Source organism: Mustela nigripes, chromosome 3 (assembly GCF_022355385.1).
Source record: "Mustela nigripes isolate SB6536 chromosome 3, MUSNIG.SB6536, whole genome shotgun sequence".
Taxonomy (NCBI): domain Eukaryota; kingdom Metazoa; phylum Chordata; class Mammalia; order Carnivora; family Mustelidae; genus Mustela; species Mustela nigripes.
This window is the reverse complement of record NC_081559.1, coordinates 192,691,050-192,706,047: the sequence shown is the minus strand read 5'-3', so window position 1 is coordinate 192,706,047 and position 14,998 is coordinate 192,691,050.

The window sequence follows — 14,998 nt, the reverse complement described above, 5'->3', positions numbered from 1 at the left end:
TGGATGTCTTCTTTGCAGAAATGTCTGTTCATGTCTTCTGCCCATTTCAATTTATCCTTTTTTGTAAGGACACAAGTCATATTGGATTAGGGACCCGCACTGCTCCCAGAGGAACTCAACTTTCCTTACTGCATCTGAAGTGACCTTGTATCCAAATAAGGCCACATTCTGAGGGATAGGGTGTTAGAACCCAACATATGAACTTTGTGGGTGACACAATTCAACCCATAACAGATGGAAACTTGTCCCTTACTAGTTTTTTTATATCATATTTTATATCTTTTAACATCTCATAGCAAGTTACTTTATAATGTGTACCTATCATGTGTGATACACAAAATCACAGGTTGGGTAGGGGTTCTTAAGTTGTTTTTATTTTGGTTGACATGTTGCTCACATATTTGGTTATTTTTGTTTCAGAATTCATGCGTTGTTCAACTATGGGAATCTGAAGTTTCATATGTGGCATATTTTCCTCCAGAGAGGATTTACACTTGCCTCTGCTTGGAACTGCTCCTGAAACCTTCCTAGGACCTCATTAATGTCTCTCAGGGGTCCCTCTGCAATGCCAGTCAGGTGATATCATTTCCCCTCTCTCCTGGCAGACCCCAGGCAGAATTCCTCCCAAGCTTGTCTTGGTCCCAGAGACTGGGTTAGAGGCCTTGGTGAAGTACTGTTTGCTTTCTCTCCTGGGCTTGATCTTTCTTTAAAGCTGCAAAAATGATGCTTCACATTAGCGTTTTCTTTGCTTTCTTTCCCAGGACCCACATTTACCTTCTGATGTTTTGCATCCTTGTTTTGGAAACTAAATTAGGGGTAAGGTAACAAAAATAACTTCTTTTGAGGGAACTGGCCTTCAGATGAAGTCTCTCTCTCTCTCTTCTTTTTTTTTTTTTTTTTCCTGGTCCAGGAAACCTCTTTTCCAGGAAACATTTTTTCCCCCAGGAAACCTTATTCCAGGAAGCCTCCAACTCTCACTTTTCAGAGAATAGGATGTGAGTTGTGCTCTGAGTCCTCTCACAGACGAGTGGATCTCACTTCGGTAAGGCAGTCTCCTGCTTACTTGCTCATCACTTGATTCAGCAAATATTGGTTGAGTCACATGTTGACCCAAATCCTCTTTCAAAGTGAAGCAGATTGTATTTATGTGAGAATCATGCTTGACTTTTAAAGCTTATAATTTGACACTTATATTATGATGCCTGATACTTTCTTATCTAGTTTTGTTTCCTTTTTATTTCACTGAGTTAGAGAGGGTGTGGTTGGAAACACGATTGTGCTGTGCTTCTAATATGCTAATGGAAAGCTGACAACTGCTGAAATCACCCCAGAGAGAAGCTCATATTGCCAGGGGAATAATACCAGGGAGATAGACATGAGGAGGACCAGAACACCCAGTGGGTACAGAGGAAGGTTTGCTGATCCTTCACAGAAGGATAAACAGAAAAATGCGACTGTTTCACAAAATGTGTTTGAATGAATTGGGGGGAACAGACATGTATACATAAAAAGTCCATTTATACTTGATATTTGCTAGATTCAGAATATTCACTATAATGTCAAAGTGCATAGAGCTAATAAATATAATATATCATGTTTACGTCACCTTAGAAGTTCAGCATTCCCAGGTCAGAATTGATTACTTGATACTGACTCTTGATACAATTCTACAAATGAAGTCATTGATGCCAATAGTGTCAAGACCATGGTGCCTGGTTTTGAGGAGCCAGGAGTCCCATACTGGTGGCCAGCTGGGTTAAAGACAGCATCATGTGTCATATTCTCATAGGTGGCTTCCATTAAAATAGAAATACTTATTAAGATAATAATGTATCTCATTTTTTTACAGACCCTAATTTCAACCCAGATAGTATATATACTGTAGAAAAAGAGTCAAAAACATAAATGCCTAGATTCTTCTCTCATTAAAAATTCTGAGTCACCACATAATCAAACTCTAGTTTCCTCTAAGTTAATTCCATCCAGAATGTTTTAACTGGAGGTAGAATGTTCCAGCCCATGAAGCTTTATAAATCAGGGCTTAAGAAATTAGACCTGCTTTGCCAGACTGCTTCTTATGTGTTAAGGACAAGTCTTGATCTAGAAAATAAAGCTGTGTGCCCCAGGATCAACTGGATAGAAGGCTGATTTCTCTTCCTGGCAATAATCTCATTTCTTCCAGTGGAAATGTGGTAGAAGGGTTTCTGAGTTGGATACTGAGAGCTTGGGTACAAAACAGCTCTGTTTTATTTGACAACCTTCCAAGACTTTGCCACAAATCTATGTCTCCACACTTCTCTTTCCAGTCCATATAGACCATTATAGTTTCTCTATTCACATAATTTTCATTTGTTAGAACAAGGTACAGCTGTTTCGGGAGAAAATGTTTTGAGAAAGTAGTTTGCCTATAAATCCATTTGCTTCACAATAATTAATTTGAACAAACTCCAAAAATATGCTTTAATAACTTCTCAGATCCCAATTAGGGCCAAATAAATGGCTTTCATTTATGGCAGAACCAATCTGATTAGGTTTCTTGTTTGGTGCACTACAAGCATGCGAAATATCTACCCTGAGGGACGTCAAGCGAAATCCACATCTTCAGATTTATTTAACCACAAATGCATATTTATAAATTGCAACAGACTTTTCTAATTAATTTTGCATCATGCTAATGATTTTTCTTTGTGACAACTGATTATATCAGGAGGGATCACAGCCAGCTCTAGAGCCATTTGCAGTCACTGTTAGTTTGGAGAGAAATGAAAGGAAACAACACAGAAAACAATTTTCAGGGACGTGGCCTCTGGGAAGTGATTAGTGACTTCACCAAATGGCTACCAAAGCAATCCAATCAATAACTTTCATTTAGTAAGATCCATTATATGGTCCATTTTACAACTAGGTGTACTTGCAACCGAGATATACTGAAGAAAATGATTGTGGTGAGGTCTGTGCAGAGGCTAACATCAAAAGGCCTGAAACGGCCCCCGATTTTGAGAAGGAAATGTTATGAGGACAGAAGATCAGGCAAATAGAAGGGGTCATGGATAGGGTGCTGGCGACCTGAGTCTTCTTACTTCTGCTTCTCAGTAAGAGGAATTCCAAATAGGGCCACTAGAGGCTTTGAAAGAAGTCCAGAAAAGGTAGAGTGGGCTGGTTTGAGGGAATAGGAGAATAGGATGCGTTGGATGGGGGAAGTGATGTGCTTCAGCAGAATGGGAGCTGTGTCGTGAAAGAAAGTTGAGCATAATATCATGGTATTAAACTGATTTCCTGCTGGATGGGGTGGGGATGGTGGGGGCAGTTCACAGGGTCCTATTAGAGTCAGCGGAAACAGTCATACTTTTGTGTTAGAAAAGGGGCTTTAAGAAACTCCTGGAAAGCCTGCAGGTTATTTTTTTAATTGAGTTATGGAGGTAAACAAGAGGTACTCAAAGCATTTCTGGCTTCAATATTGCACATCTTCAGGTGTCCGTAACTAAGACAAAGTAAGAGTCAGGAACTCCCAGAGAGGAAGTTACGCCTCAGACTGTTAAGTCCTCACAGTTGTTCCATCAGTGTTAGATGTATTAGTGTTAGACGTTTTATTAGCAACCCTTTTGTAGTTCTGTTCTTCTACAGAAAGATATAGGATAGATCTCCAAATAGAACAACATCTTGGCTGATCAGGGAAAATTAAACATTTTAGGCTCAAATTATATTTTCAAAAGCTCTTCTAACCAAATGAGAAGCAGCTGGGAAATGAGAAAGTTCATGACTGTTTCTGGAGAGGGTATTGCAGAGCAGAATATGACTAAGATTTTAGATTCAATAAATCAGGCTGGAAAATGGATAGATGTGGGATATATTCCCCAAACCATCTGTTTTTCTAGACACAGTCTGATCAAGAGGGCTTCAAACTGAGGCTGAATGGGAAACAGAGAACAGGAAAAGACATACAGAAGTTGAGTTGGTTGGCTACTTGGGTACATGCTTTAGTAATTTACTTAGGTTTGTTTAAGAAAAGAAGTAGATGACTTCCATGGTTATGGGGAGTACCTCACAGTACAAAGGCAGGCTGCAGGTAGAGGATTCTGTGCATTTTAGGTCTTTAGGAGTCTTTCTCTTTCAGACTGGCACATCCTAGGCTCCTATTTTCCATTCAAAATGGCAGAAAGAAGCTGCTGGTTGGTCATCGACTGTTGCATTCACTCAACAGAGCAGCCTGGTTGGCCCAAGTCTTTTGGTCCCCATTTCTGGTTGGCTCTATTAGGAGTCCAACACTGGGTAATCAACTGTGGGGTGTGGAGAGGCAGCTGGGCCATGATATGTTTTTCCAGGGGCCAGTGCAAGCAGGTGGACCAAGGTCATGTGAGAGAGTGAGCATTGACAGAGGAGGCCAGGAGTATTCCACGGTTATAAGGGGAGTTTGCAATACATTGAGTCTACAACACTGGAAGAGGGGCTTAGTAAACACAAAAATAGGCAGCCAGACACAGCCATAACTGATACTGTTGGAGAGATAAGCCATCCCACACATAAACTTGAGCCCCCTGTGGGGTGCCTGGGTGGCTCAGTTGGTTAAGTGGCCAACTCTTTGTCTCAGCTCAGGTCATGGACTCAGGGTTGTGAAACTGAGATGAGCTTCAGGCTCTCTATTCAGCATGGAGTCTGTTGGGGATTCTCCCCCTCTCACTCTCCCTCTGCTCCTCCCATTCACGATCTCTCTTTCTCTCTAAAATAAATTAAAACATAAATAAATGCTAAGACAAAACAAAAACCTTGAGCCCCTACAGTGGTGGACAGTGGGCTCTGAGACTTAACATCTGGGTGTTGCTGCCTCTTTAGCATTGAACAAAGTCCCAGTTGGGATTCTGAGCTGAAAATATTCAGAATGAATACATGAATGATTAGAAAGTGTAAATACCTTGGGATTACTTTTAAAAGGAAGAATTTTACAAAGGAGGGTGGTTAGATGATTTCTGAAGAAATGTTTCACTGGCGCTGAACTTGGAGCCACCATTACTAACACTTTTTACCTTGACTGGACATGAAGTGGGCCACTTGCTGTATTGAAGCATCAAAAGATGCCTAAACCTTGAATCAGCTCCCCAGCCCACTCCAGATGAAGAACTTGGATCTTTAATTTTCAAATTTACAGACCCATGTGATAACGTGGTTCATGTCCTCTTCTGACATGCATCCTCAGTATTAAATTATTTCTTTAGCTAAACATTGTTCCCCCGAACCCCCTTTTTCTTGATCAGATCAGTGTATATCATGTAACATCCATTGTTTGCATTCAGCATTTGGTGATTCTGCGGGTAAACTTTCTTGATTTATTTATTTAAATTTACCTTGGTGAGCATTCATGGGTATGGTGTCCTTAGAAGGATTATAGGTTGTAACCAGGCACCATTTAGATTGTGCAACATACCACCAGATATCAAGGGAACAGGACTAGGGGAAGGAAGACAGGGATAAGGTAGTTTATGGGAGATTCCATTTTTCCCACTCACAGCTATTCCTTGATACATGGCACAGATGACATTTCTTTCTTGCAAGCCATTTTAAATTCTAGTTTACATTTTCAAACATTTAATAAGAGTCTCTTTTGCACACCTAGTAGATACTGGCCACCATCTATTATCATGTGATATTCACCACAGAGGGTTGGGAGGGATTATAAATAGTATTATCATCTCTAGGTAGATGAGCACGTGAAGACTCAGAGAGATTAAGCAATCTATTCAAGACCACCAAGCTAATATAAGAAAGTGGTGTTTTCTTAGTGACTATGAGTTATGGACTGTTGCTTGAACTGACTATGTACCTTTTACCAGGCAAATCCCAGAATGGGTCTCATTCCAGAACTTTCTCTTTGCTGAATGGCCTCTTTCCTTTCTTCTGCGACTATAAATTGGCTCTCCTCAAAGTTGACTTCTCTGGTGTGGCCATGTCCATGTGACTTTTCTTTCTCCCTAAACAAAACAGAACCAATCAAACCATCAACAATCAAAAGACACTCTTTAGAACAGGTAATATTGATATTTGTCTCAATTACTCAATTTATTGGTGTGAGTTAGGTGCTTACTGGGGATTACCACAGCATTAGCTATTATGAGTAGTAGTAGAATAATTATCTACTATATATCTTAAAAGTAACGTAGCCTATAAATCTGGTCATATCAAAAGAGCCATGATCCTTTTTGGAAAATAAACAAAGCAGTTGCTTAAATGTGCATTGTACATTTGGAGTAATTCCTATTCAGGCAAGCTGGTTTTCTATTCATGACAAGCATTTCCAATTTTAATATGTTTGCTTACATGAGATGCAGATTGTAATTTAATGGCAGACTGTTTAATTATGCCTTCATTTGTATAAATTGTAATGTTGCTCCTGAATAAATGAAATAAAAATCTCTTTAATTTCCTTCTCAATATTTAATTTAAATCAACGATAAACAGTGCCCGTCTCTTTGAAACAATGTTAATTAATATTCAGAAGACTAAATTTGTTTTTGGATGTATGGTATGTGTGGCATGTTGGTTTCATAATTGAACTGGAAATAAGATTGATAGAGTTAAATAACCTTTAAAGAGGGAAAAAATACTGTACAATTCTATTTAAAGTATCTCTGCCAGTAGGAAAATGCACAATATGGGCTTTACATTTCAGACTGCTCATATAATTGTCATTCCATATGTAACTCAGAGTATAGCTTTGGAAATATTTTTTAAATACACCACATAATTATTCAGATTGTAGAAACATTATTTTTTTCTGTCAACTTGATCTGGCCTATCTGTAAATCCTATTAAAGAATTAATAACGTGAGGAGGAGAGTGAGGACAATAGTTTTGGTCAGGCTTTATATCCCAGATGCTACATCCTCGTACTAGATGACTAAAACAAGATGGTGGCCTTCAAGGAATTTGCCACTTAATGCAAAGACAAGGTCCAGAGAAATGGACAGTTTTAATACTTACAAAATGGTGAGTGCCTTCATAGAGAGCAATGTGGTATTCATGTTGGTGGGGGGAATGTGGGGTGCGGTCAGCATTGCCAAAGTTAGCATCATCACCTCCATTAGTGAAAATCATGGAGTGCTGAGTCTCTTCTGTGCCAGGGTTCTAGGTGATTTCTGTTAGCTCATTTCATGCTTGTAATGCTCCTGCATGAAAACTTGGGCCCAAAGATAGTAAACAGCAGACACAGGAACTGGACCTAGGGTCGTCTTGCCTTAAGGTTCATATGATTAACTTCCCTATTATATGGCAAACCTCATGGAATATGCACATAGGAATGTTCAGAGAGCCAGGATAGGTTAAGCCGATGGGCTTAGAATGGGCATAGATTATAGGACCCTCTCATTGAGGTTCATGCTGGTAAAGGCAACCCGACAGGTTAAAATATAATCCAAAGGCAGAAACTATCAGCATAGTTTAGAAATTATCCCTGCTGTGAAATTTCATTCCATGGGTAACCGAAGCAGTAAGGGAATTGAGGAAAGAGTCCACTATGAAGTCATAAAATTGGAAGACACCAAGGGTCATGAAGGCTCTAGAAGAATCTGACTCTTAAGAAAAACCGTCACCGGTCCATGAAGAGCAGAAATACTGGAGACCCACACAATGGGGGAGGGGCACACTGCAGTTCCTGAAAGGGTCTGAGTCAGCAGGGGTGTTGTAAGGGGATTGTGTCAGGCCCCAGTGCCGGGTCGTGGTGAATCCAGCAAAAGCGGTAGACTGGGATAGGGCAGCAGGTGATAGAGGTGTTAGAAGTGAATTCACACATCACCCCCGTGCATGAGTCAGGACCGGCCAGCCAAGGAGACCCAGACCTGCTGCTTTCTCACTGCTTTTGCTTTGTCTCATCTTCTCAGCATCAGAGAACGCGACTATGAGCTTAGGTCTGAGAATTTTCCATCCAGACTCTCTCAGAAGAGAGGGCGGCTCTTGTCTGTTACTGAATGCCAGGCCACGCTTCTCCGGTGAGTGACCCCAGTGCCAGAGAATGGCACTCCAGGGCAATGGTCCTGCCATGACCCCCTGGCAGCCTTGCACACAGACACATAGGACAATGAAGGTGAGGGCTTGACCTGCAGCTAATCTGAGTCTTGGGAAAACACCTTGAAGTTCTCTGGGGACAGAAGGGTTTGAGGGACTTGGAAGGGGCTCCTACCAAGCCATCTTCTACTCAGCCTTGGGAAGCTGTCATGAGACAATTCTTATTACCTCCTGGGTTCTCCTGGAGCATGGGGCTTTTTGCCTTATGTTCTCAAAATAGAGTTTCAGATGTAAAAGTGCTCAGCTGCCTGGAAGTAGCTTCTTAGAAATGGGGTGCATTATTTAATTGGGCTCTGCAACAAATTGCTGAAACATGGAGGTTTGAGACAACAGGATGTGATTCATGGCTTTTGAGGGCAGAAGTTTGAAATGAAGATGTTGGCATGGCCTCACCCCTTACAAAGGCCCTAAAGGAGGATCCTTCCACGCTTCTTCCAGCTCCTGGTGACCCTTGCCTGGTGACCCTTGGCTTGTGGCTGATTGGTCTAGTATCTGCCTCTGCTCCCCCATGGCCTTTCCTCCTCTGTCTCTGTCCTGTCCTCTCTGGTAGGGATACTGGCCATCGAAATTCGGGCTCACATCAAATCCATGAAGATATCTTCTTGAGATGGTTAACTAATTACATCAGCAAAGACTATTTCCAAATAAGCTCACATTCTCAAGTTCTGGACAAACATGCATTTTGGGGACACTATCCAGCATGGTCCCAGGTTCCACCAGCTCATGTTGCACTAATCTACCCTCTTTTGTTGTAATGTTGTCCTTTCTGGTGTATGAAGCAAGGACCACAGGGGGCTGGTGCCTTTGGCTGATGTTCCCTTCACTATTCAAGTTGTAAACTGTCTGAATCTAAAAGTGGTTGGTGTGTTTCACTGGTGAGTCCAGTTGGGTGTTGGGCTTGGCTCTGCATTGTCTTGTGTGTGTAGTTGACAGTCACCCATCCAGAAACTGAAGCCCAAAGTCAAAGCCAACCAATGATCTTCTGCCTTCCTCCAGCGCCCTGGTTCCTGGCAGTTCTGTGGCTTCTCCCCTGACTGGAGTCCTGATCCCTGCTCTTTCTTGGTCCCCCATTGTTTCTTGCCTGGATTACTATTACTGCTTTCTCATTGCTTTTTCTCCCTCTTGTCTTACCCCATCTCACTACACCCAGCATACCACTACTAGATTGATCACCTGGAATGTTTAAGAAGTACCACCACACTCCTGGGTTTAAACCCTCTAAGGAATTCCCTTTGCCTGCAGATTAAGACCAGATCTCTTATGGCCCAATTCACAGACCCCGCATGTGCTGGCATCTGCTGCCATGTGAGCCGTCGTGTGGCATGTGGCAGCCTCTCCCTCTGCCCACACCACAGGCCCTCGTCTGAGGGTCACCCAACCCACAGCAACAGCCATTGGGTCTATGGAATCAGCCTCCGTAGCCCTTTATTTTGTGGCAATCGTATCCTCTTGCACATTTTCATATCTCCATAGAGTGCTGACAGTTACATCCCTTGCAAGATTTTCTGAGGATTAAGTGCGGTAAAGCACTTGGTGCACAGAAGGCTCTCAACACATTCCGTTTTCTTTCTCATGGTTGTAGCTGACCCAGCCGTGTATCTTGCCCATAGCTGATGTTCATTATGTTTGTAGATCGGTTGTTGAAACAATCAAGACCTCCATATCCTTTTGGAAGCAATCACCATAAATTAGCTTTATAATTCTCAAAATAGCTAAATGTCAACAGCAAGTTTATGCTATTTTTTCCTCCTCTAATTGCCCCTTAACTTCCTCCTATTTTGAGAGCACCCTTCCTCCAATTTTTTCTTCTCCTTGGCATACGAGATAGACTGCTGCATTTCTCAAAGCTTCCCCCTTGTTCTCCTGTCCTATCCCCTTCTTATTTTCCCACTCGAAGAGTGAGTCATTTATGGTCTTGTCGGCTCTCAGATACCTCTTTGCATCCAGAGCAAGAGTCGCTTCTCTGAGGCACAATGCTGCATTCTTTTGCCCGTGCCATTGTTTCATTTTACAAACACTTGTACAGAGCTCAGGGGGCCAAGCCCTGGGCTGAGTGCTCTGCACAAAAAGATGAATACTAGTGTTTTCCAAACCTATATGGTCTGGTCCCAGTCTGGACTGTTCCTTCTGCCATTTACTCCTTCATGCTTGCTTTTGTGGACTACCTTAATAATTCTGAATTCTTTCCGTTTCTCCTTGAAGAAGGAGTTAAGCCCGGAGCACCGAGTTAAGTGTCCACTCTTGGTTTCGGCTCAGATCAGGATCTCAGGGTCATGGGATCAAGCCCCGAGTCCGGCTCTGTGCTCAGAGTGGTATCAGCTTAATATTCTCTTCTCCCTGTGTGCCTCCCCCACAACGTGCGTATGTGCTCTCAAATAAATAAATAAAATCTTAAACAGAAAAAAAAAAGAACAAGTTAATCTTCTAAAATCCAACTGAAAATGTCAGCTGCACCTGAAGCCACCCCAGTGGAATAATTCCCCCATGTGGGTTGGACACGCCTGTTTTATAGAAAACCCGCCAAGCTGTAGTCATGCTCGCCGTGTCTTCCCACGCCTAGTGGCCTGTGAGCTCCTAATGACACATGCTCCACTTTCAGGGATGATCTGTGGTTTTCTTCTCTCATCAGAGCAGCTCACAGAGTGTAACCTTCGACGCTGAGGGGCCCTTCATTCATCTCTCTGCTGGCCTGACAGTGGAAATGAACGGGAACTGCCAAAGGGGCTGCAAAAGCCTTAGGAACTTCACACATGAAAGACATCTGCCCCTGAAGGGGAACCTCTGTCTGCTCTGGAGCATATCACTCAGTCCTTAGCCTTGTAATAAAATGCTGTGATCTGTTCTACAGGCATGGTGTGATGTCGTGTCAAGGAGGAGAAACTTGACTTTTCTGGCACATGGGCTCTCTGGAGGGACAAAGAACAGCACCCCTCATGCAGACTTTCAGAGGGCACACTGTGGAGTCTCTATGATTTTAGCTCGTGTTGTTTTGGTGTTTATTTCGGTATGCTCTGCCCTGGGTAAATCCAACAAAATGATGTGAAAATGGTAAGTGTATTCTTGTCTTCTTGGGTGGGTGAGAACGGCAGCCATCTCTGGGTAACTTCTGTGCTCATATTCATGGTCAAGAAATTAGTGATGCTATGGTTCAAGGAGTATCCGTTCGTTTCAGATAGAACCCCTGCCAAAAAGTGGGAGAACAGAGAAGAGAGTCCAAATCCTGGAGGAAGTGAAGGCAGGATCCCAGTAGGTTAGGACTGCCTGGCTTCCTAATGCTAATCAGAATTGCATGGCAGGACACAGGTCTGATAACCGGGTTGAAGGTGAGGCTGCTTCTGCGAGAGTCACAGATTCCTAGGGCTGCCCACCTGCCTGAGTATGAGACTCAGGAGAGAAGAATCCCATGTCCAAGATTCTGGGCAGAACAGAGTTCGTAATACACAGCTGCTGGCTGAGACCTCCTCTCTCTGTGTTTTGCATTTTGTTGTAGAAAGAGCTTAGAATCAAACCCCTGTTCATCCTCTGTTGCCTCTGGGAGGAGTGACTTTCTGGATAGTTGAGCTCCAGTAGATGTGTTCAGCCACATCCATTCTCCTCCACGAAGCTCCCTCCTTGCAGGAGCACATGTTCTCCCAAGCTCTGCACAGTGAGTTGTTCAGTAACAGAACCCACGGGGAGGTGTAGGGATCTCCAGAGCTCTGGAGAGAGCACAGGTAAACTTAGTTCCTGGGGGCACTATTAACATGTCCTCTTAGCTGTAGCCCTAAGCCACCGCCTCTGATAATGCTTTAAAAGTGATGAAGGTGATTTCTGGTCTCTTCCAGTTTGGTGTTTGTCATCTTTAAGTTGTTTCTGAGAAATGAGAGCATCACCTTTTAGGTTCCTAAAATCATACACCTAACACAGTTCATCCATGGAGTTACCAATGTCAACAGTGTTGTTACTTCGACTGACTGATTGATTTTGAAATTCTGCTCCTTAAGAAACAGAGTTGTCTCAGAACAAATAGTGCTTAGGAGTTAGAAAGCCTCTGGAGATAAAGTATCAATTTGTTATTAACTGAATAAGAATATGAAAGTGATGGTCTCTCTGAGCCTCAATTTTGTAATGTGTTAATGGAGGACAATAACTTCCTTATAGATGGCTGTGAGGTTTGATGTAGAAGTTGGAGTCTAGCACAGAGCCTGGCAGATGGTAGACACATAGAGAATGTGAAATTTCTTTCCTCTTTCATTTTTTCTTCTACTCCTTGTCATAGCTATGTCCGAAATAAGTATGGGTGTTAAGCAATGTAAACCCAAGGACTGACACCAATGTGATTCTAAAGAAGGGGTTGGAAATTTTTTTTTTTTTTTTAAGGCCATATAGTAATAACTTAGGCTTGAGGGCCACTCAGCCCCATCACAACTACTCAACTTTGCTGCTTGGCACACAAGCAACAGTGGACAATATGCAAATGAATATAGATGGTTGTGTTCCAATAAAACTTAATTTATGAAAACAAATGGCAGGTAATAGTGTGCTGACTCCCATTCTAAAGCACTGTTGAGATGTTATTGACTGATAATTCAAAACCCATGTCTGCCATGGTTCTTGATGTTGCCATTACAGGGTGGAAGGCTAAGAATCAAGGAAGGATCAAGGGCATAAGTAAGTGTCCAAATAAAATTGACCTGTCCCTCATTGGGGCTCCCATAAAGCAACACTTTTTCTCCTTTCTCTGTAGTGTCTTGAGCTTCTTGCCATCATAGCACTTATGATGGAGCTCTTTGTAGGAAAGTATTGCGTGATTGATTTTATAACTCTAGAGTACCCAGTACCTGGAACATAGCAAACATACCACAAATGCTCTTGAGGGAAATAACATAATGAAAGTTTGAGAGCATACTTTTCACTGATGGAAGGTTAGTTTTTCCATTCAATTACCATTAGTGAGTGCGATTCCTAGCCAACATCAGTTACTGCAGAATGGTTGTAATTCCTGGCATCTTTTCTCTGCTGATGGCTAGTATCACATACTTTTCTCCCCAATCCCCCTTTTTAAAGATTCTCAAATGCTGATTTCTTTTTTTTTTAAAGATTTTTTATTATTTATTTGACAGAGAGAGATCACAAGTAGGCAGAGAAGCAAGAAGAGAGAGATAGAGGAGGAAGCAGGCTCCCTGGCAAGCAGAGAGCCCGATGCGGGACTTGATCCCAGAACCCTGAGATTATGACCTGAGCTGAAGGCAGAGGCTTAACCCACTGAGCCAGCCAGGCATCCCTCAAATGCTAATTTCTTAGCCTACCTCCAATTCTAGGCATCATTTTCTCATGGCTCTCTGTTCAGGGTCATATTCTCTGAAAACACATTGACATGATGAGGCTCCGTCTTAGAAAACTAATGCCCCCCATGACTGTTGTTTTTGTCATGATTGCTGGCCCCTGGAGAATGCAAGCTAACTTGTGACTTACTTATCTTCATATTCCCAGAGTCTACTAAGGGTCCTGGAAGATAGCAGACTCTGGGTAAATGTTTATTGCAATGACCTTCAGCTAAATGTGAATGAATGTAGTCCTGGACCCTGACTTCCTGGAGATCATAGTTCAGTAGGGGAGAAGTTGTGGCCATAAATCTCTGTGATGCTTGGTAAAAAGCAGTGCTGTAGTAAAATGTAGCCGAGTCCCTCAAATGACAAGATGGTAGTTACAGACACTCACTCTGATGAGCAAGTGCGGGAAGGACATGTGGAACTGGAGACATACGAGTTGGGTCTCAGTGGATGGGATTTGGATTAATGGAGCTGGTGTTTTCTAAGCAGCAGAAACACAAACAGCAGAATTGTGCCTGGAAGGACAGAGGCATTAGGGATGTGGGGTGGCTGTATCACTTACTGAGATCCTTTGACATGCCAGGGGTTTTAAGCTCATTCATTTTCTCATTTAACATCTACAGTAAATTTCCAAAAATTAAGTGTATACAGCTGATAAAACCAATGCTTGAAAGAGATTCAGTGACTTGCCCAAGTTCACACAACACACTGTGGTCTGTCGGACTCCAGAATCCAAGCAATATGGACTCCAGCTGGAGGAACCAGTCTTCTCAGTTAAGAGGTAGACTTATTTTGGGAAATTCCTTATGGGGTTTTTAATACCTATTGACTTAGTCTGAGATTCTAAGTACCAGAGTCTTCTCTTGCCTAAACAGCAGCCTTGGGATAGAGAAATATTCTCTACATACTTCCAGCTCCTCTTTCTTTCCAGTAACCTGAGAGCCCGCGGTACAAGGCCATGGCCCAGGGCCGACATGCACACACAGAAACCCAGCATATTTTCTGAATCTCTTCCTTTGTTCTCATCAAAGTCAGCCATTGTCTAGGATACCTGCTCTAGGAAGCCCTTCTTTATCTTCCCAAACTAATGTGTTTCCTTTTACTGAAACCATTTGGTACCTTTTCTAATCCTGGTGTACTTTCTCATTTGGTTTCCACAGGAGTTCTCATAGCACTCTTTGTCAAAAACTTGACCATCCTCCAGGGTATCCAGGCTCCTGACTCCCCCAGTGCAAGTCCATTTCTCTAGACCAGGCCCTGAATTTCCCTCACTGCCATTCTTTTTGCTGTTCTATACTTCCTCTCTCAGTAGCTTGGACCACCGGACTTAACTCCCCAAGTTTCTGCTGGTGAGCTGTTTACACAGATCTGTTCCCAGGGGCAGCATGTGTTTCTCACAGAAGGAGCCACATCATTGATCCCCACACCTAGCCATTGTCTTTGCCCAGGAAAGCTTTGTTCCTCTGAATAAGGATGAATAATTTATTTTGTATTTGTACCTTATCCACATCCAAAACGGTATTAGATATAACCTAAACTCAAAAATATATACCAGATCCTTACAACAAGAATATAAAATCTAAAGCAATATCAAGAGACTGGGAATAAATAAGCCAAGTCTGCTGGTTATGTAC